Consider the following 22,117-nt stretch of genomic DNA (forward strand, 5'->3'; position numbering starts at 1 on the left):
TAAAGTATTTTTAAAAACTGTCATAAAAATTACCTTACCATGTGCATTTCCTCCGAAGTAGCTCAAAACTGGGACTGTATTATTATTATTTTTTACCTACACTTCATAATAATATTTTACCACCTATGGTTGTAAAAGGAGGGCCACACACTCTCCTGGAAGCTGGCAGTCTTACAGTCTTGTCATGGCTATTACTGGAGCCATTTTAGGTCATCCCTGTTTAGGTTAGGGAAGTCTGGTCCTGAAAGGCTAATACATCAACACTGGGTACAAATCTGAAAATATTGGGAGAGGCCGCTCACTTCCTCTTCCCAACTTTTAAAATCAGCTTCGGGGAACCTCCACACAGTTTTCCAGTGGCTGCATCAGTTCCCATTCCCACCAACAGTGCAGGAGGGTTCCCCTTTCTCCACATCCTCTCCAACATTTGTGGTTTCCTGCCTTGTTAATTTTCCCCATTCTCACTGGTGTGAGGTGGGATCTCATGGTGGTTTTGCTTTGTATTTCCCTGATGGCAAGTGATGCGGAGCATTTTCTCACATGCTTGTTGGCCGCGTCTCTGTCTTCCTCTGTGAGATTTCTGTTTATGTCTTTTGCCCATTTCATGATTGGATTGTTTGTTTCTTTGCTGTTGAGTTTAATAAGTTCTTTATAGATCTTGGAAACTAGCCCTTTATCTGATACGCCACTTGCAAATATCTTCTCCCATTCTGTAGGTTGTCTTTGAGTTTTGTTGACTGTATCCTTTGCTGTGCAAAAGCTTCTTATCTTGATGAAGTCCCAATAGTTCATTTTTGCTTTTGTTTCTCTTGCCTTCGTGGATGTATCTTGCAAGAAGTTACTGTGGCCAAGTTCAGAAAGGGTGTTGCCTGTGTTCTCCTCTAGGATTTTGATGGAATCTTGTCTCACATTTAGATCTTTCATCCATTTTGAGTTTATCTTTGTGTATGGTGCAAGAGAGTGGTCTAGTTTCATTCTTCTGCTATGTGGATGTCCAATTTCCCAGCACCATTTATTGAAGAGACTGTCTTTCTTCCAGTAGATAGTCTTTCCTCCTTTATCGAATATTAGTTGACCATAAAGTTGAGGGTCCACTTCTGGATTCTCTATTCTGTTCCACTGATCTATGTGTCTGTTTTTGTGCCAGTACCACACAGTCTTGATGACCACAGCTTTGTAGTACAACCTGATTTCTGGCATTGTGATGCACCCAGCTATGGTTTTCTTTTTTAAAATTCCCCTGGCTATTCGGGGTCTTTTCTGATTCCACACATATCTTAAAATAATTTGTTCCAACTCTCTGAAGAAAGTCCATGGTATTTTGATAGGGATTGCATTAAACTGTGTGGAGGTTCCTCAAAGAGTTAAAAATAGATCTGCCCTACGACCCAGCAATTGCGCTGCTGGGGATTTACCCCAAAGATACAGATGCAATGAAACACCGGGACACCTGCACCCCGATGTTTATAGCAGCAATGTCCACAATAGCCAAACTGTGGAAGGAGCCTCGGTGTCCATCGAAAGATGAATGGATAAAGAAGATGTGGTTCATGTATACAATGGAATATTCCTCAGCCATAGAAACGACAAATACCCACCATTTGCTTCGACGTGGATGGAACTGGAGGGTATTATGCTGAGTGAAATAAGTCAATCGGAGAAGAACAAACATTACATGGTCTCATTCATTTGGGGAATATAAAAATAATGAAAGGGAATAAAGGGGAAAGGAGAAAAAATGAGTGGGAAATATCAGGGAGGGAGACAGAACATGAGAGACTCCTAACTCTGGGAAATGAACAAGGGGTAGTGGAAGGGGAGGTGGGGGGGGGACAGGGTGACGGGGTGATGGGCACTGAGGGGGGCACTTGATGGGATGAGCACTGGGTGTTATTCTATATGTTGGCAAATTGAACACCAATAAAAAATAAATTTATAAAAAAATCAGCTTCGGGATAAGTGTAAATCACTAATTGGTGGCTCTTAGACTTTGGGATGCATAAGAATCCCTTGGAAAGCTTGTTAAGATACAGATTCCTGTGTCTATCTCCAGAGACCTCATTTAGGAGGGGCTGCCTGAACCTCGGGATTTCTAGCAAGCTCCCAGTTGATGCTGAGGCTGCCATTCTGCAGGCCACACTTTGAGGAGCATTATTCTAATGACCTGGATGAGTTAATGAAGCTGTTTAAAACGCCTGATGTCCTCCTAGAGGATTATGTATGGGTTCGAGTAATCCTGCCTAATAAGTGAAGATGGATGTCAATACATGGGCATCTTTAGACTTAAGCTCTGGCTATACCAGAAATAGTATGTTTTGAGACCAGCTCCAGTTAGACAAATGTGTTGTCATAGCTGATCACCAGGACTCGTGCCTTACCAATTCTGTTGTTAAGGCAGCCTGAGAAGTGTGTGTACATCAGGGGGAAGCCTGTCTCACTACTTTGGGGAATACAGGGTCAAATGAAATTTGAGGTAATTCCAGGAACACTGTGGAAAAGGGAGAAAGCACCCAAGTAGATCCACTTATCTTCTATGATAGCAGTTTAAAAGACCATAGCCCAAAGGGCATGGGTGAGTTTGTCTCCTTGGGAAGCAAAATGGGTTGACAGAAGATGGGTGTGGATGTATTTTCAATTAATTCAAACGAGTTTTCCTGCACACTTGAATTTTGTAGGAGCTTATCACACAGAACAGCAGGTTCTCAAATCGGGAGGCATGATTCAAAGAAGAGGTGTCCTTGAGTGTTGTCAAGATGCATTCATAGCCTCTGGAGTCCTCATGCTGTTAATGCTCTATTTATCTGCTCTGCTGTCTATAAGACCAACAGAAAGCATATTCTCTGAGGAAAATGCTAAAATTCAGTTCAAGGTATGGAGTCTTCCTCTGTTTGGCTTATCTCATTTAGGATAATACCCCAGGTCTATCCATATTATCACAAATGGCAAGATTTTATTCTTTTTATGACCGAGTAATAGTCCATTGTGTGTCTATATATATCACCTCTTCTTTATCCATTCATCTTTTGATGGGTGCTCAGCTTGCTTCCATATCTATTGTAAATAATGCTGCAGTAAACATAGAGGTGCATATATCTTTCTGAATTACTGTTTTTGCTTCCTTTGAATAATTGCCCAGCAGTGGAACAACTGGATCATATGATATTCCTACGTTTAGTTTTTTGAGGAAACTCCATACCGTATTGCACAGTGGCTGCACCAATTTACATCCCCACCAACAGCGCACAGAGGTACCCTTTTCTCCACATCCTCCCCAACAAACTTGCTATCTCTTCCCTTTTTGATACTAGCCATTCTAACAGGTATGAGGTGATGTTTCATTGTGATTTTGATTTGCATCTTCCTGATGATGAATGACACTGAGCATCTTTTCATACCATATGATTTCACTTATTTGTGGAATTTAAAGAACAAAACAAACCATAATGACAACAAAAAAGAGAGAAACAGGCTCATAAATACAGAGAATAAACTGGTAGTTGCCAAAGGGGGGGAGTGAGGAGATGGGCGAAATGGGTGAAAGAGATGGAGAAGCAGGGCAGCCCGAGTGGCTCAGTGGTTTAGCGCCGCCTTCAGCCCAGGACGTGATCCTGGAGACCCGGGATGGAGTCCCACATTGGGCTCCCTGCATGGAGCCTGCTTCTCCCTCTGTCTGTGTCTCTGCCTCTCTCTCTCTGTGTCTCTCATGAATAAATAAATAAAATCTTAAAAAAAAAAAGAGATGGAGAAGTACAAACTTCCAGGTATAAAATAAGTAAATCACGGGGCTTAAAAGTACAGCATATGGAATATAGTCAATAATACTGTAATACACTAATTGTAGTGAGCATTTTGTAATGTATATAATGTTAAATCCCTGTTGTACCCCTGAAACCAATTTAATATTAGATGTCAACTATATTTCAATTAAAAATTGGAGAAAAAAAATTGGAGAAAAATGGTATGGAGGACTTCTGGATCTGGCTAAAATGGGATAAACACACTTCATTCCATCCTCCCACTGATTACAACCAAAAACCCTGGACAGAATACATAAAGTATCTGAGGATGGCAAATGAACACATGGAAGTATGTTCAACATCATTAGTCACTAGGGAAATGTAAATTAAAACTGCAATAAGATATGACTACACAGCTATCGGAATGGTTTATACAATAACCTAATACCAGGTGCTGTGAGCATTCAGAGCAACTGGAGCTCTTATACATTACTGATGGAAACTAAAAATGGGACAGACATTCTAGAAAATAATTTAACAGTTTAAGGTAAACAAAATACCAAATGCACTAACATTCCTAAGTGATTATCCAAAAGAAATGAAAACTTATATTCACACACAAAGCTGTACGTGAATTTTTATAAAAGCCTTAAAGTGAAAAAAATGTCTTTCAACAGATGAATGAATCAACAAATTGTGATCCAGGGGCACCTGGGTGGCTCAGTCAGTTAAGTGCCTGCCTTTGGCTCAGGTCATGATCCCAGGGTCCTGGGATCAAGCCCCTGCATTGCATTAGGTTCCTTGGTCAGCAGGGAGTCTGCTTTTCCCTCTGCCTCTGCACCCCCACCCCACTTGCGCTCTCTCTCAAATAAATAAATAAATAAATAAATAAATAAATAAATAAATATTTTTCAAAAATCCAAATTATGATCCATAAAATGAAATGCTACTCAATAATAGGAATAATCTAAGTATATATGAACAACATAGATAAATCACAAATACATTGTGCCAAATGAGAGAAACCAGTCTAAGAAGTTGCATACTGCAATAATGCCATTTATAAGACATTCTGAAAAAGCAAACTATAGAGTGATTAGTGGCTTTTCAGGAAAAAGGGTGGGTAAGGGGTTGACCATAAAGGAACAGCATGAATTTAGGGGAGCTTTTGTGGTTTAATCCAGAGTGTGGTAGTGGTTACATGACACCATGCATTTGTCAAAAGTCATTGAACTTGACACCAAAACAAAAGTGAGTTTCACTGTATGTCAACTTAAAAACAAATGAAATAGGGGATCCCTGGGTGGCTCAGTGGTTTAGCGCCTGCCTTTGGCCCAGGGCATAATCCTGGAGTCTTGGGATCAAGTCCCACGTCGGGCTCCCAGCATGGAGCCTGCTTCTCCCTCCTCCTGTGTCTTTGCCTCTCTCTCTCTATGTCTATCATAAATAAATAAATAAATCTTAAAAAAAACAAATGAAATAAAAACAGTATCTGCTAAAGCTGAACATACATATGTTGTAGGGCTCAGCCATTCTTTTTTTTTTTTTTTGGTTTATATCTGAAAGAAATGCACAGTTGTTCACTAAAACACATGTATGAGAATGTAATAATACTATTCTCAACAGTCCAAATTTAAAAACTACCAAAATATCCATCATATTAGAACAGATTAATAGAATGTGGTACAGTCAGTACAATGGAATCTACATGGGAATTAATGCACTGCAACTACACAGAATAACACGGACTACTCTCACAAACATAATGTTGAATTTTAAGAAGCCAAATATAAAAGTGTATATACTAGATGATTTCCTTTATATGAAATTCAAAAGCAGGCAGAAGCTAATTAAGGTGTCAGAAGTCGGGGTAGCATTTACTCTTGATGGTCTAATAATTGAAGAGGGAAAAAGAGGTCTTGTTGGGGTGCTGGTAATATTCTATTTTTGATCTGGGTGCTATTGATAGGGGTGTGTTCAGTTTGGGAGAATTTATCAGACTGTAACCTTATGTAACTTCAGCACACTATGTATGTTATACTTCAATATAATGTGGATGTGTATAGATTTTTCAAGGGATAGGTTCCATAGCTTTCAGCCATTTTGCAAAGGGATTTCTGCCTCAAAACTAAATACAGCCATTGAATTGGAGAACAAAGAGCAGATCTCAAATGGCATGTGGATTGTGGCTTGACCAATAAAGTTTTTTTCTGGATTTTTCTAAATTGAGCAAGGCCTTATTCTACTTAAAGAAATTGGTGATCATGTGACCATCCCCACCCCTGGCTACATTTAAGAAAGCTGTTCTGTGTTTCCCCAGGACTGCAGGGTTTCCCAGGACTAGGCACGCTCACAGCTAAAGCTGGCAAAGTCCTGGGCAGACCAGAACAGAAGTGGAAGAGACCTCTGTTTTGCTTCTTTTTAGAAAAGAGCCAGTTTCAAAGTCACATGTCATTGGAGCCATCAGCCTTTGGGAATCACCTGCCCCCCATTGAAGCACCCAGATGTGTTTCACAGGGAAACAGAATGGGATTTCCAAAAGTTCCTGTATTTGAAGAAAACTACTGTGGGTCAGGGCAGTGTTTAGAAATTCCCAGTGTTCTGAGGGCGAGGGCCATCATAGTACCTGGCCTTTAGTCAACCTTCTGGTGTGATTCTTCCTCTCGTCTTCCAAGTTAGGCGCAGGGACCTGGTTTCCTGCGTCAGCTCAGCTGGCTGCACTTTCAGTAGTGGTTTCAGGACAAGTGATTAAATGAATGCCTTTCAGAGTCCTTGCTGGTGGATCAGATTGAGCCAAAAGCAATTATGTCTCTGTACAGTGAGTTCCCTAATACCCAGAGAGAAGGCACAAATGGCCTAGTAGCCCTTGAGAGTTTTCAGTGTAAGATGGCTTCTCTCTCTCTAGGGTTGTGACTTGTGATGCTTTCCTTTTATGCTTGGTGAACAGCACTTAAAAATATTCAGTATGGGACACCTGGATGGCTCGGTGGTTGAGCATCTGCCTTTGGCTCAGGTTATGATCCCGGGGTCCTGAGATTGAGTTCTACATCAGGCTTCCCATAGGGAGCCTGCTTCTCCCTCTGCCTTGTCTCTGCCTCTCTCTCTGTCTCTTATGAATAAATAGATACAGTATAAGGTAATTAAAACTTGTCTACCCCTCTTTTTTAAAAAAAGATTTTATTTATTCATGAGAGACACTGAGAGAAAGAGAGGGCTCCTGCATGGAGCCCAATGTGGGACTCGATCCTGGGTCTCCAGGATCAGGCCCCGGGCTGAAGGCAGCGCTAAACCGCTGAGCTACCCGGGCTGCCCAGCTTTTTTTTTTTTTTTTTTTAATAGGAGGTATCTTTGCCTTGTGTAGTAATCATGCTGTTTGCACTTGTGATTAACGAGTGGCCCTGGCATGGAGTGGAGGAACACATGAAGTGGCTGGATTCTCCAGACATTGCTGAAACTCATAAGGCAGGCTGGTGGACAAGATGTTTTACTTTCTAACCTGGTTTAAAATTCCCTCCAAAGGAACACATCTATTTTTGTTAGGTAATACAGGGTCCTACCTCTAGCTTCTAGAAAAGCCATCATGATTGGTATGAGAGCTAGAAAAAGGGAAGGGAAAGAGACAGGGAGGGAGAGTGAAGAGAGAGCGAGAGAGAGAGAGAGAGAGAAAGGAAAGTGCTATTGATAACAAGTTTGTTGAACACAGAGTACTTATGAAATTGCTGAATATATATTATAATACATATATATGGTCTAGAGAGAGAGAAAAAGAGAAAGATATAGATATATGACCATGTATGTCTATATCTATGTTATCATTACACATGTATACATAATGATCTTTATGTATATGTGTCCATTATATCCTTATCTAATCCTCTCAACAACTTTTGAGTGTATTATCTGTTTTATAGAAAGAATCTAAGATTGCAAGAGATGAGTAATTTGCCTCAAGCATGCACAGAAAACAGAAGAGAAAGGACTTGGACTCCATTCTTCTTGATGCCTAGTGATGCCTCAGGGACTCCATGACCACTGTGGGCCTGGGAAATAAAACAGTCCATTTTTACAAAAGGATAACTTGAGCTGGCGATTCTCAGGATAATTTTGTTTCAGATCATCCAAGAGAACTATGAAGAAAAAAAAACACACCCACATTTTAAAGGCAGAAGTTTGTGAGCCTCTAGGTTCACGGCAATGAAGAATGCCACGTTATGTGAGGGAAGGAAAAATAAAGCAGCAGGAGGGAAATGCAAGGTCTGCCCAGGGTAATTGTGAGGGGGCAAAAGCATGCTCCGATTGCCGGGGTGAGAGAAGTTCTTGAACCCTAGACGAGGCATGTTGGCTCAGGTAACCCCAAATTCTACCTTAGCATCAATGGAAGAGATTAAAACCCAGATGAAGCTATTTTTATAATTCATGGCACCATATACCTTGTGTCTTGAGATTTCAATTCCTTGGAGTGACAGACTTCTTTAAGTAAGACTAGCCAAATTAGTGCTGAGTAGATGCCACATATGTGGATTGACCTCAGACCAAGTAGCTCAGATTGTTTTGTAACACTTTGGTACATTTCTTCTCCATTTTCAATGCATTTGTCACAACTTTCTGTCCTTGAGGTAATCGTATAAACACAGTTATCTTGGCCAGGAGGCAAGCAGAGAACCAGCTATTATTGCGTTTGCTTTAGAATCTTGGAAATCAGGGATTTAGCTGGTCCTGCTTTCCCACATTGTCTTTGTGCTGGCACCATGTTATTTTCAATCCGATGTATTTCCCAGGTGCGTTGATTCCAAGGAATTCAAACTGTTTTCTGGATTCTTGATTAATGCTTACGATCCATGCCCGAGGGACCCACTGTCACATGTCAGGCCCATTTTACAGATGGAGGATTTGAGCAGCTTAATAAAAGACACGCCAGTCACAGCCTCAAAGGAATGAGCATCCAGCCCAACCGTGACCCCAAACTCACTGGTTCCCAGCTATTGCTCTCATTATTAAGGAATGTGGCTTCTCCAGTTTCTACTCTGGTGCTGGTCTTCAGCTGGTTACTAGGCAACTTGCGCTATCAGCCTGGGCGCAAAACACCAAAGCATCAAAGTCCTAGAAAAATGAGGCAAATCTTCTCATTGTATGCATGTGAAATTTAGGCTAGCATCATGCCATTCCAGCCAGCACTGGCCAGGAAAAAACAAAAAGCTTTGAAGAGCAACCAAACACTGCGCATCTGATGAATTGGGTTAATTTTAGGCTGATAATTATTACAGGTGTCTCAGAGAGCAGAAGAGGAAAACTAAAACACAGCCACTCGCCCTGCAGAGCTTAGAGCCCAAGGCACTCAAATAAATACTTGTACCACATGGAAGGATGATGGAAGGGGGATGACGAGGGGTCGAGATAGAAGAGAGAAATCATCTGATAACCAGGGTGCCTTGATCTTAGCTTTCTCAGAGCTGGCATGGTGATTTCAAAACAGGAGAGCAAAAAGGTAGAGGTGGAGAGCAAATGACCCCAGCTACTCATTTCCAAAGCATGAAAAAGAATTCCTCATAGCAGTGAGAGGAGGAGAGCAAGCTTTGTGTAGTTGCCTATAATGCTCAGCACGTGGGTCCGCGTGGGCCTGGGCATGTGAAGCGGGTTTTGTTCCTGACGACAGAGAAGGGGGTGAGACGCGGGCTGGGCTTTGCAAACAACAGCAGAGCCACGTGGCACCTGCACAGTCCTCAGGCGCAGTGAGGGAGTGGCAGACGGTGCCTCCAGCTTCCCCTTGGGCACAAGATGTGTTGCCGGGGGCATTTTCGCCCCACTCTGTTTAACAGGGTGGAGGTGGGGGGGTGTTTTGACCAGACCCGAAAAGTAAGCAGCTCAGATTTTCTTAGTTTTTAAAAATGTCACTACTATGATTAGAAATCATCGTGTGGGTCACGTCTTGGAGATGTACTTCACACCCTGCCCCGCGGGGCCCCCCCACCCCATCCAGCTCACAGTTAGGCAGAGGCCTCCTCAAATTGTATCCCTCCCTCACCCTCTGATTGGTGCTGCTGGGTGGGGGGGCGCTCTGACCCAGCAATTTCACCCTGAGGGCAGAGCCACCAGGAGGGACACATGGGGTGCACAGCTCTAAGCTAAATGCCAGCCAACAGCGTTCTCATTTTTTCAGAGTTCCAGCCAGTGCGATCAGCTTTCTTTTATTTATTTATTTTTACGATTTCTCATGTAAATTCAATTAGCCAATATCTAGCACGTCATTAGTTTCATATGTAGCATCCAATGATTTATCAACAGGCCTTAAAAAGAGAAGAATTTATGTAAATATTGGAAGTCATATTATCTTGATGTGCACATGGTATGACGGCTTCTTAGGAAACCTAATAGGTGCAATTAAAAAGTAGATTAGAGGATCACAAGTAAAATAATTTAGTAACATACAAGGTACCAGGGGAAATATTTTAGAAATCAATTCATTTACTAGTAGAAAGCAGAGAGAAATGGAAATGGGGGGACGTGGGGAATCACACACACACATCCTATGAACAATGGAGACAAAAACTACAAAACAGGAAAAAAATTAGCAAAGAAAGTATAAGATTTACTTGAGAGCTATTTATGTTATTGAGGGACATAAAACAAGACCCAAATAAATGTAGAGATAGATCCTGCTCCTAGATAGGAAGTCTTGATATAATAAATATGCTAATCCCTTTCAAATAAATATATCAGTTTCATGTAGTTTCCATCAGAAACACGATGGACTTCCTTTTTTAAATGGGAAATAATAACTTAAGAAAATATAAGAAAACAATGTATGCAAAATTGTCAAGAATGTTTTTGAAAACGTAGAAAATAAGGAGAGATTTATCCTCTCTGCTATTAAAATTAAAAACTACTGTGTTCCAGAATCTTTGTCATAGCATCTGCTTCTGGGGAACCCAACATGACACAGTTATGATCAGTCTGTCACTCAACCATATATTAATGGGGATGTTAGAATCCAATTTCAACAGTGAGGTTTTTATCCAGATAAAGGAGCACAAAAAGGAAGTGGGTTTAAGGTTTCTAGAGCTGCACATTATGGCCAGTTGGGTCTCAGGTGGGCTACGGATCCAGAAAGCAGTCTTCACAATCCCTTTCTCATTGTCTTATGCCTTTGGGCTTTGCTTTTTAAACATTTGCCTTTGTGACCTGGTCCTCTTTCTCGGCCAGATCAATTTGGCTCATTTCTCATCCAGCACAACTCCTTCCTGTTTTACTTGTAATTCTGTTACTTGGCACCCCTCCCAGTGCTTTGTTCTGGCTTGGCCACCTTTATGCTCCACTTGGCTTTGGCCCAAGATCCAGCACTTTTTCCTCCCTCGCTCCATCCTTGCAGGCAGTTCCAGAATTCCAGATTTAGTCATAGCCTCATTTGCAACTATACTCCTCCCTCCCCGGGAGAACACCGCCTCCAGTGGATTATGACAAGTGGCTAGACTCTGAATGATCTGGAGTCTGGGGCCATGTCTTATTTATCAGCCAGGCATTGAGAGTGTAGTTGTATTAGTTTGCTTAGGCTGCCATAACAGAGTAGTACAGTCTAAGTGGCTTAAACAACAGAAATTTATTTCCCCATAAATAAATAAATTTATTTATTTTTTAGTTCTGAAAGCCAGAAGTCTAAGATCGAGGTGTCAGCAGGGTTGGTTCCTTCTGAGGGCCTCTGTTCTTGTGGCTTGTGGATGGTCATCTTCTCCTTGTGTCTTCACATTGTCTTTCTTTTGTGCATGTCACAGTGTCCTAATCTCCTCTTCTTATAAGGACACCAGTCATTTTGGACCATGGCCAACCCCAATGATCTCATTTGTCCTTAATTCCTTAATCACCTCTTTAAAAACCCTGTCTCCAATACATTACATTCTAAGGTACTCAAGGGTAGGACTTTATCATATGAGTTTTGTGGGAGCACAATTCAGCTAATAACAATGGTTAAGCTATCTGGGTTCAAATATGTATTCACTGCTTCCTAGTTGAGGGATTTTGAGCAAGTTCTTTCATTTCTTTGGGCCTCAGTTACCCTCTCTGAAAAATGGAGAAAATAAGCGTCTGCCTCCTAGGACTGTTGTGAGGATAAAATAAAATAATACATGTAAAGCGTCTGGTTCACTGTAAGAACTCAGTAAAGGCTAGCTGTTTTTGGCATCTTTTTTAAAAAATTTATTTATGATAGTCACACAGAGAGAGAGAGAGAGGCAGAGACACAGGCAGAGGGAGAAGCAGGCTCCGTGCATGGGAGCCCGACGTGGGACTCAATCCCGGGTCTCCAGGATCGCGCCCTGGGCCAAAGGCAGGCGCCAAACCGCTGCGCCACCCAGGGATCCCTGTTTTTGGCATCTTTGAGGCCTCAGCACCAGCGCTGAATTCATTACGAATACACATACAATTTTGTATACATAAAAATATGCAGATGTGAGGTTTTTGTTCTCTTGCTCATTTGCCCAATAAGCATTTCTTGAGCACTTATCATATATCGTAGATTCTTGTTATTTGCAGTAGTGATGTTCTATGAAGTTACCTTGAATACCAATTTAGCAAATACTGCAACATTGCTCTAGGGAAAATACAGACTTAGGTTCCTGAGAGTCTCTGATCATGACATTTTTGTTAACTGACCAGTACATAACTTTGTCTTATGTATATTTCTGTTTCAATATACATTGTTGGTTCATCAATATTGAACTCATGGCCACCATCATTTATAAGTCATGCCTGAACAAAGCTCATTGCACACATGTGTTTTCTCTATAAAGCACATCACAGCCTTCTTGTGTTTGGCAACACTAGACAATACCTCAGCATTATATTTGGAAGCCATTTTAAACAGTGAAATCACCAAAAAAAGCACAAAAATTTTAAGATCGTGCCACTAAGTTGGCTGGCAAATGTACACTTGTTCATAGTGTTAGAGCTAAAAACCAAGTAGGTGAAACTTTGTCTCATGTAACTTCAGCTGGAAGTATGCATGCGCTTTGGGAGATCCAAAATTTTCTGTTGCCTTTCATATGTCCACAAATGACCATGAAAGCTCTGCGGATATTGATTTTGGGTTTACAAACAAATTTTAGTGAATTTGCAAATATGGAACCTGCAAATAATGAGAACTAAGTATAGGTCAGGCACTGTATCAGATTCCAGGTCACCACTGTGTAACAGGGGGCAGAATGTTAGGGTGGCAAAAGAGGGGTTAACGAATGACCTGCTGACTTAAGGAATTTGCAGGAATGATTGGGTTCCTTGAAGCCTCTGGGAAGGAAGAGGATTCCAAGCATCTGCCTCCTGAAGAAGTTCTACCATCATTTCATTTGCTGAACGATAAGTATCTTTTTCCGGAGGGTACCACAATCAGAGTAAGATCTGACTGAATTCCAACCTGAGTTACGTAGTGTGGCAGCAGTTCCCTGTGTGTCCTGTGTCTCCTGGGAAATGCCTGAATGTGACTAACATGGGTCTTGCATTCTCCCTTCTATTCAAACAGTTCCTGGCTGCTACACTTTTCCTCTCCAGTGTGGCGGTGGCTCGCCCTATTTCAATGCTCTCTGCGATGCCAAAGCCCATGTTCTGTAAGGAGGCAGCATGGGGGGCAGTGGACACATCTCTGATTTGGGATTTACATGGTTCTGTTCTACTCCCCACTCTGCCACTGAGCTTTAAACTCAGTTTAGGGATTCTAAACTTAGGCTACGTATGGGAACCACCTGGGGCGGGGGTGGGGGGGAGCTTTTTTTTTTTAAAGAAAAAAAAAAACATCAATGCCAGGTTCCATCCCCATCCAATCAGATGGGCTCTGGAAGGGGGGCACAGGCAGCCCTATTTTCTAAAGTTCCCAGATAGATTTAGTGTACAGCCAGAGTGGACAACCACTACTTTGACCTCCCTGATTCTCACTTTTCTCATATGCAGCAAAAGATGTTGGTATCTGATGAGTCCCAAGATAGTATGCTCTGAGCTACCAACCTAAATTCAATTTCAAAACTACCAGGGTACTTTCCCATCCAGTCTTTTCTTCTACTGATGTAGCTGCTATAGGAAATAGGTTGATTTATGTATTTTCTTTCCCATAGCATGTTTGCAGCACCATTGATGTCTGTCTTCCTTAGTTATAAGTTTAGAAGGAAGTAAAGTGATTTTTTTCCCCTCCAAACAAACACAAAATGAAAAAGACAAAAATATAACTCAGTGTTTACTAATTGGAAAGAAAAGCACCATAATCTTTCACATGCTAGCTGAACTTGAATGCTGCATGGCACGAATTTCAATGCTATCTCATGTCTCTAATCACATCCCTTGAGCACTTAGGCCCGAGTGCCATTGCTGCAGCTGGAGAGAGCAGGACAGACACAGAGTTCAGCCAAACCAGTTCTTTTCTGTTTGTTTTTGAAAAGAACATGTCTGGAACTCTGAAAAACAGTTCAGATCAGAATCTACGAAATAAGCCTAGAATAGATTTGAGTGGGCAGATGAGCAGAGCAGAGGCCACAAGGCTCTCCCCACAGGCCAAATGCTGAGTTGAGTAACAGGAACACTTTGGCAGAGTTCTCCTCAAATGAGACACTAAAATTCCACGCTTGAGTTACTTAACAAAACCTTCACTGGATGATATGTAGCAAGTCTTTTGAAGGTAAAACTAAGTGGTAGGAAAAATTTAGATACACTGATTAGCAGTGGTCTAAAGAGACTCTTTCTAGCTGTTTGATAAATGGAGTTTTAAAAAGTTATCGCCTGCTAATTTGATAGGTCTGGGAACTCATTTCACATACTGCACGGAGGATCAGATGTGTAGTTGACCTCCACCAGTCAAAATACAAATTTGCTAAAGTGTCAGCAGTGAAGAGAAAAGATGATGGAAAGAAACTGACAGAAGTCTGAATTTGGGTCTCGGAACTTCCAGAATATACCAAAAGTTTGGCAGGATTGATCTGGAAAGTAGCCAGCAGTTATTAGAATTCACATGGAGGGCAGGTGACACATGGTGACATAAACAACTTCATGTGATCAGATCTCAGAGGGGGAAAAAAATGAAGGCTAGATAGAGGGTGCTCTCCATGGTGGAAAGAAGCAAACAGATGGAATGCTTCTGCACAGGTTATTAATCAGAAACAATGGCGTCAAGAAGCAAAAATGAGGAGGCCAGGCTCAAAGATTAGGATTCAAAGGTTGAAGGACTCTGAGAATCTAAACTGAGATGGAAACTTAGTTAGGAATCCTGGGTACTTAATAAGGAAAGATCCGGGCCTTGGGGCTTCCTGAGAGAGTGTCCTGCTTGGTCTGGGCCTCTTCCAATTTTAGCACCCGAAATCCTATACCCAGAGCAACCTCTCAGACCCGGGACAACAGAGGTGGCAGATGACCCCATGGCTGTATAATCCTGAGCCAAGACCAGATATTTTCTGAGGAAGAGGAGGCTTATTCTAAAGAAGGACACAAAAGGACACAGCTTATTTGAGGGAGAATGTCAGAAAAGGCCTAGGGAATCAAGAGCACTCCTGGTAACCACCATACCTAGCCATGGGATCTTCTAAATGTCCTTTCATCTCTGGAGATTTCCATTTCTTTATGTGTAACATGATTGGGCATTAGAGCAATGACTTTCAATCATTTTTGTTTTCCTCTTTTAAAAGCAGTAGACTTCTTTCTTCAAATGAGATCTTACTCAGAAAGGAATATATACATGAGATAAAGCAGAGCCCCTGGGTTGAAGACAGGTCAGGAGACCTATAAGCCTGATCATTCTGTTGTACACTCAACCCTCCCCCACTCCATGGCCAGCTAGCCTCGGAGGCATCTGCAACAAACCTACACAGTTCTGAAGAACAGATTTTTAAAACCACCAACTGGATGATCTTCAAGTTCTCTCTGGGTCAGAAATCCCATGATGCTTTGGCCATCCGCAACATTATCACTATTTTTCAGAACTGGATTAGCTGCCCCTATTTTCAGAGTCCTGGCCTCAATATCTCTCCCTCTTTCCAACACACACATACACTACTCGGAACACAGGAAACCAGTGTGGTTGGGATTTGCTGACTCTCAAAGTCAAATCATGCATATGAAACATACTGAAATGATCATCTCTAGGTTGTGGGAATGCGAGTGACTGATTTCTTGTAGTGTGTGTTTTCCTGTATTTTCTACAAATTGGATATCATACTTATTCGACCTTGGGCCAAACCCTGAGGCTGGGACATGCTTTGGCCTCATCTACTCCAATTGACCTACCACCTCCCCCTGCTCAGAGACTCTTTTTTCTTGGCTTTTCCCTTTTGCCTTGCATCTCTGCCTTGACAGTGCATTCCTGCCACACACACCCCCGCCAGTTTCTCCTGTATCATTTTCCACCTTGCATTTCTTCCTCCTACTTTAGCTTCCAATGTAGTTTCCATTATTAGCTTTAATGTCCCCTGCTCCCAGGTGACTGATCCAGCCCTAAGTTGCCACACTGTTTCCTATGCATCCCCCTAGGAGCTAATTCCCTGGTGAAGGCTTCTGTTCCTGTAAATGGCTTAGTAATATCATCCTGTGCCCACCTCCCAGCCTTAGGGACTGATCTACCCCCCCCCCAGTTCTGTCAATCTTATCGGATGTGCTTCCCTTTGAAGAGGGTGTTTTGATAAAGAAGAGACACGTCCTTGAATTTGATGACCCTGGATGGTCCCATGGTCATTTAGTCTCTCTCAAGATAAAGACCCTCCAATTGAGCCTGACACTATAACAAAGGATGTGTTCTCTCTTTGCCATGTACAGTAAAGCTTTATGGATAGGTATTGATAACCCTATCACCTTAAAAGGATTAAGACCACTGAGTTATAGTGAGACTCAGATGGTACACTGGAAGGTGATGGAAGAATCAAGTGACAGCTGTTAATAAAAATATCTTTGGTTGCTTTAGAAAAAAAATGCTTAACCAAAGCAAAACCTTTTATTCAATTTTTTTTTACTGGGGTATCTGCTTATAAGGAACACTTGATAGTCCAGCAACCAACCCAGTTTCAACCATTCCTATCTTTAATTACCTAGTACCTGACTCAGGCCTGACTTGGTTCTCCTGGTCTTTTGCTTCCAGTGTTAATTTATGACCTTGGACTATCAGATCTGATTCTCCTTGATGTCATTCTTCTGTCAATAACCCTGCACATTACAAACTACTCAACTTGTTACTTGCTGATCCTTAAGAAAAGATGGTGACAGATAAATTTGAGTCAGAAAGAAACATTCCACCACTGACTGATTTTGTGACTTTCAGATTATTACCTGAACTCTCTAAACCTCATTTTTAAAAAATCTGTATAACAGGAAAGAAGAGTTACCTCACAGGATTGTTGTGAAGATGAAATTATAACATTTGTAATATAGTTGGCATAATATCTGCTCCTTGAAAAGTGGTAACTATTATTTACATGGAACAGGGCTACTCAAAGTATGCTTCATGGACCAGTGCTAATTGTTCATTACTGGTTTGTGATAGAAAAAATAAGGTACAGAAATTGAGAGTTAGCATTTTAGACTGGTAATTTTCTTAAACAAACAAACAAACAAACAAACAAACAAGTCTTTTCCCAAAGATACTTAGAGAAGCACTGCTATAGATGGAATGGACCCTAACTGGGAAATGTCTGATGTCCAGCTTAGCATATATCACCTGGAAAGACATTCTTAAGAAATATTACATGAGCTCTCCCTTTTCTGCTGGCCAATTACCTTCATGGTTTTGTTAATCCTTGAAAGTTCTCCCGTCACATCACCACATTCATGAAGGACCTCTTTCCCTTTCCTGCTCATCTGTTGGTGTCTGTTAAGGAAACACAAATTAACGTTAACATTTGTTCAAAACATAACTCAGAAAATCTGTTTCAAAAGCACGCAGGATGCATTCCAAAGCCAACTGGCATTTCTGATTTGTTACCCGTGCCATTTCCCAAAGCTGTCAGGGGATAATTAAAAGTCAGAGGGGAAATTTAATCTTTTTATGTTAAGGTATGGTGGCTATAGTAGAAAGAAAGCATTAACATTTTCGGGGGGTGGAGGGGAGAAGTGCTTGATTAAATCTAAAGAAAACAATCAATTCCAGGCGTATGCTGTGGTCACTTTATCCATTAGCTTCAGGACAAGAGCGGCATTTGGAGCAGTCTTTTCAAGGCATTGGCACCAGGCCATTCCTGAAGCACAGAGTCATTATGGAGACATTTAATTAGTGCATTTTGCATGATTGCCTATGGACACAGGAGGGGCAATGTGCCATCTAGCCCGTTTAGGGTCAATTGATGGCTGGAGAGGAGGCCAGTCTGCAAAGTCATGATAAATTCTGGGAGGTTAGGAACTTCATATTGCTTCCATTTTTAATATCTCCCATGCCCGGAATAGGGCCTGGACCATAGTAGACACTCAAAAGAATGCTTGTTGAATGAATAAATGATTTCAAAGTCATCAAAACTAGAATCCCTCTAGGAACCGTGTTCCATTACTGGTTCGGTCCAGCATGCCTGGTTCTAGGAAATGATAGGACCAGAATCCAAACACAGAGCTGTTCAACTCCAGAGTTCAATGCTCATTCTACTACAGCATGTTGCAGAGATGACACCAGAAATAAATGCCATGCCCTCCATAACTGGGGTGGCTCCAGAATGCCCGATCTAAGCCACCCCCTCCCCAGACTCCATGGGGCTGAGTTACCCCTCACTCCTTTCACTCCCCTCTAAAGTTGATACATATAGTGCCTCTTAAGTTTATTACCAGGAAAATAAAATTGGACTCTTCTACTGTCAGTAAAGAAGTCCTCCCCTCCTCTATCATCTGTGGGATGTGTTCTGGCCATGTCTTAAAGAACCCAAGCTGGCCTTTCGGGGTATAAAAGGAGACATTGCTGTAATAGATTGAAGTATAAAGCCAAAGAGGAATCTGGCTGTAAAAATCCACCCCAGGCTCATCTTTATTTATCCTCCCTGGACCAACAGCCTTGGGTACTACATGACCCCTGAGCATCCTTCGCTTGATTTTTTAAAAAATACAATAAAAAACTAACAATGGCATTTAGTTTAAGTAAATATGATAACACTTTCTACGTAAACAGACCTCCTTTCTTTGATCAGCCAGAACAATTTTGAGATGAACTTTGTATTGTGCTCTGAAAGGTACAAAATTCAGACTGTTACATTGAGAGAGCAAAAGACATTCAGACCCATAAACTCAGAGTCTTCTGATTTGTCACCAGTAACTTATATAACTTATGGCTTTATAAAGGGTTATAAGAACTGGATCCAGGAGAAAAATAGGAATGAAAGCATGGGTTAAGATTCAAAGTAAATAAGAAAGGCTTGAAAGGAGAAGAAGCAAATCAAGAAATAATGAACTAAAATTTCAAATCCAGCTCCCTGTTGGTGCCTTTTCCTGGACTACAAGCTATGAGAAGTATGAAGAATGGATTTCTGTGTCATCTTTAGGTGAAATATGTCTTACACTTAACTAAATAATTATATATGAATTTAAAACAAAGTGAAAAGTCATGATAGAGCATAGAAAATGTGCTACAGGTGATATGGAAGAAGAAAAAATAATGTCGAATCACAGCTTGCAAATCAGGAGGGTGAAAGAGAGTTAAACGTCAGAGAGAAGAGTTTGGGTATGATCTCATGGGCAATGGCGGCTTGCATGGGAAGAAGTCCTAGCTTTGTATGGGAAGAGAGGGTGTACTTGAATGGATTAAATGAAAAGGGTTTGCTAAAAGGACCATTTACAAAGGTCTGTTGTGGTCAGGATTAAAGGAAGCCAACTAGGGAAAACCCCCAAGAGCCAACAACAGCAGGGAGCTGTTACTATCCTAGGCCTGTAGGTTCAAGAGTAGAGCCATTACTGGAAACTGGAAAGAGCTGTAGTTGTAAATTGTAAGCTGTAGTTGTAAGCAATTGTTTGCAGTTGCTCTCTTACAACTGGAAAGGAACCGTGGCCTTTCTTCCTATTTATTTTAATTGATTTAAATGGTTCATTTTTCTTGGTTTGTATTTTTGTGTTATGATTTCAGTTTTTGGTGTTTCTTTCCTTTCTTCTTTATCAATATATTCTGCTTTGTGTTACAAAAGTTTAATTTGAAATGTCTATCCATTTTTTAAATTGAGGTGTAAGTGACATATAATATTGTATTAATTTCAGATGTTCAACATAATGATTCAGTATTTGTATATGTTGAGGAATGTTTACGATAAGTCTAGTTAACATCTGTCACCATACATAGTTATAAAGAATTTCTTTCTTGTGGTAAGAACTTTTTAAGATCTACTCCCCTAGCAACTTTCAAATATGCAATATAGTATTATTAACAATAGTCACCATGTTGTATATTACATCCCCATGACTTATTTATTTTAAAAGTGGGAGTTTGTATCTTTTGACTCCCTTCAACCCATTTTGCCCACTCCCTACCCTTGCCTCTGGCAACCACCAATCTGTTCTCTGTATCTATGAACTTTTTTTTTTAATTCCACATATAAGTTAGATCAGTATTTGTCCTTCTCTGTATGACCTACTTCATGTGGTATAATGTCCATCCATGTTGTCACAAATGGTAAGATTTCATTCTTTTTTATGGCTGAATAATAGTCCACTGTATATGTTCTTTCTTTTTTTCTGGAGAAAGGGAGGGAGAGAGAGAGCAAGCAAGTAGAGGAGTAGGAGAGGAGAGAGAGAGAGAATCTCAAGCAGGCTCCATGCTGGGCATGGATGCAGGGCTCGATTTCATGACCCTGAGATTGTGACCTCAGCCAAAATCAAGAGTTGGAAGCTTAACTAGCTGAGCCACCCAGGTGTCCCCCCCCCGCCACTTTTTTTGAGAGAGAGCGTGGAAAAGGGAAGGGCAGAGGAAGAGAGAAAGAGAGTGATTCTTAAGAAGGCTTTATGCTAGGTGCAGAGCCCAACTCAGGGCTCAATCTCACAACTCCAAGCTCACAACCTAAGCCAAAAATCAAGAGTCAGACACTTGACCAAATGAGCCACCCAGGTGCCCCTGTATATTTTATATCCATTTTAAAATTGAGATATAATTCTCACATCATAAGATTCATCCTTTTAATATGCACAATTAAATGGTCTTTGCAAAGTTTTGTGACCACCACAACCAAACTCAAGAACATTTTTATCACCCGTCAAAATCTCATATCCGTTAGCAATCACTCCCCATTTTCCTCTCCTTCAAATTTCTAAAAACCACCAATCTATTTTCTGTCTCTTTGAATTTGGCTTTCAACAGAAGAACAAAACCACTACCAAATTTCTGCCCAGCTGGAAGGGAGCTGATGAAATAAATATTCCAACTTCTCTTTCCCTCCCAACTCTGATCTCCTGCTGGTCCCTCCTATTGGCTGGAATAAACTGAAAGCCAGATGTCAATACAGCTCATTTGTGCAATCCGTCGATGTCAGCCTCCAGAGGGTAGAGCAGGATGAAGGGTGGAGAGGAAATCTGGAGGGACATACAGGGAAAAGAGAGTGCCCAAAGGCCCCATAAATTCTTGATGAGAAGATGCTGGGAAGAGAATATACTGACAGACAGAACTGGAAAGTAAGGAGTGTGCAATTCTGGTACAAGGAACTGGGACTCTGTGGTGAAAAAATAAACCCCTGGGGATAATGAGTCTATTTAACATAACAGAATCAAGGGGTCTGAAGTTCACAGTAAAATTGTTTTCAATGCCCTTATGTAACAAAAGATTAATCATGGCATCCTTTCATTTTAATTTTTAAGTGGCTTCTGGAGACCCAAGAAAATGATTCATCATCCATTATTCATATTTCATTTTCATTCTTATCTGTATCAGTGTGACTTTGTATACATGACATTGAGAATTGGATTCATCTTTTCTTTATGGTAACCTATAAATAAATATAAAAGCTTATTTTCTAATTATATGATGGAAGCCTGTACAACTAGATTTGTCTTATATTTACCTAAAACTGATTTAGTTTTGCAGTATTATCTGGCCTTATCTTCAAGACATTACAATCCATAACAAAAATAGTTTTCTTTAAAAGGAGAAATATGAATGGTTACTCAATTGTTTCAATCTCTTGAGTTGATTACATTTCTTGGTGTGCTGGTCAAGAAGCAAACACAACTCAGTATTTTCCAGAGTCAGTCTTATGGTTACATTAAATTATCCTTAGGTCCCTTTAAAAATTTTTCTCTGACAAGAAGACCTTTCCTTTATGTCAATTGAATTCTCCACCATCCATATTTAGCAATCTATGCAAGTCATTTGGCATGACTATTAAACATGTTTTATTATTAAAGTTAGTAACTTAAAATTTGAATTAGGTTTTCTTTCCAGAAGCTCATATAATAATTGCCCATCTGAAAAATAATAGGAT

The 22,117-nt window shown here is 40.9% G+C and overlaps 1 protein-coding gene across 1 annotated transcript in view; it reads right to left on the bottom strand.

Annotated features, from left to right (window-relative positions):
- The window catches only part of FANCB (FA complementation group B), a 462,529-nt gene that overhangs the window by 128,227 nt on the left and 312,185 nt on the right, over positions 1-22,117 (bottom strand). Inside the window, exon 15 of the transcript XR_003131918.3 lies at positions 17,463-17,553. The gene's annotated coding sequence lies outside the window, so the exon portion shown is untranslated. The remainder of the gene's footprint in view (positions 1-17,462; positions 17,554-22,117) is intronic.

Source organism: Canis lupus, chromosome X (genome assembly GCF_003254725.2).
Source record: "Canis lupus dingo isolate Sandy chromosome X, ASM325472v2, whole genome shotgun sequence".
NCBI classification, from domain to species: Eukaryota; Metazoa; Chordata; class Mammalia; order Carnivora; family Canidae; genus Canis; species Canis lupus.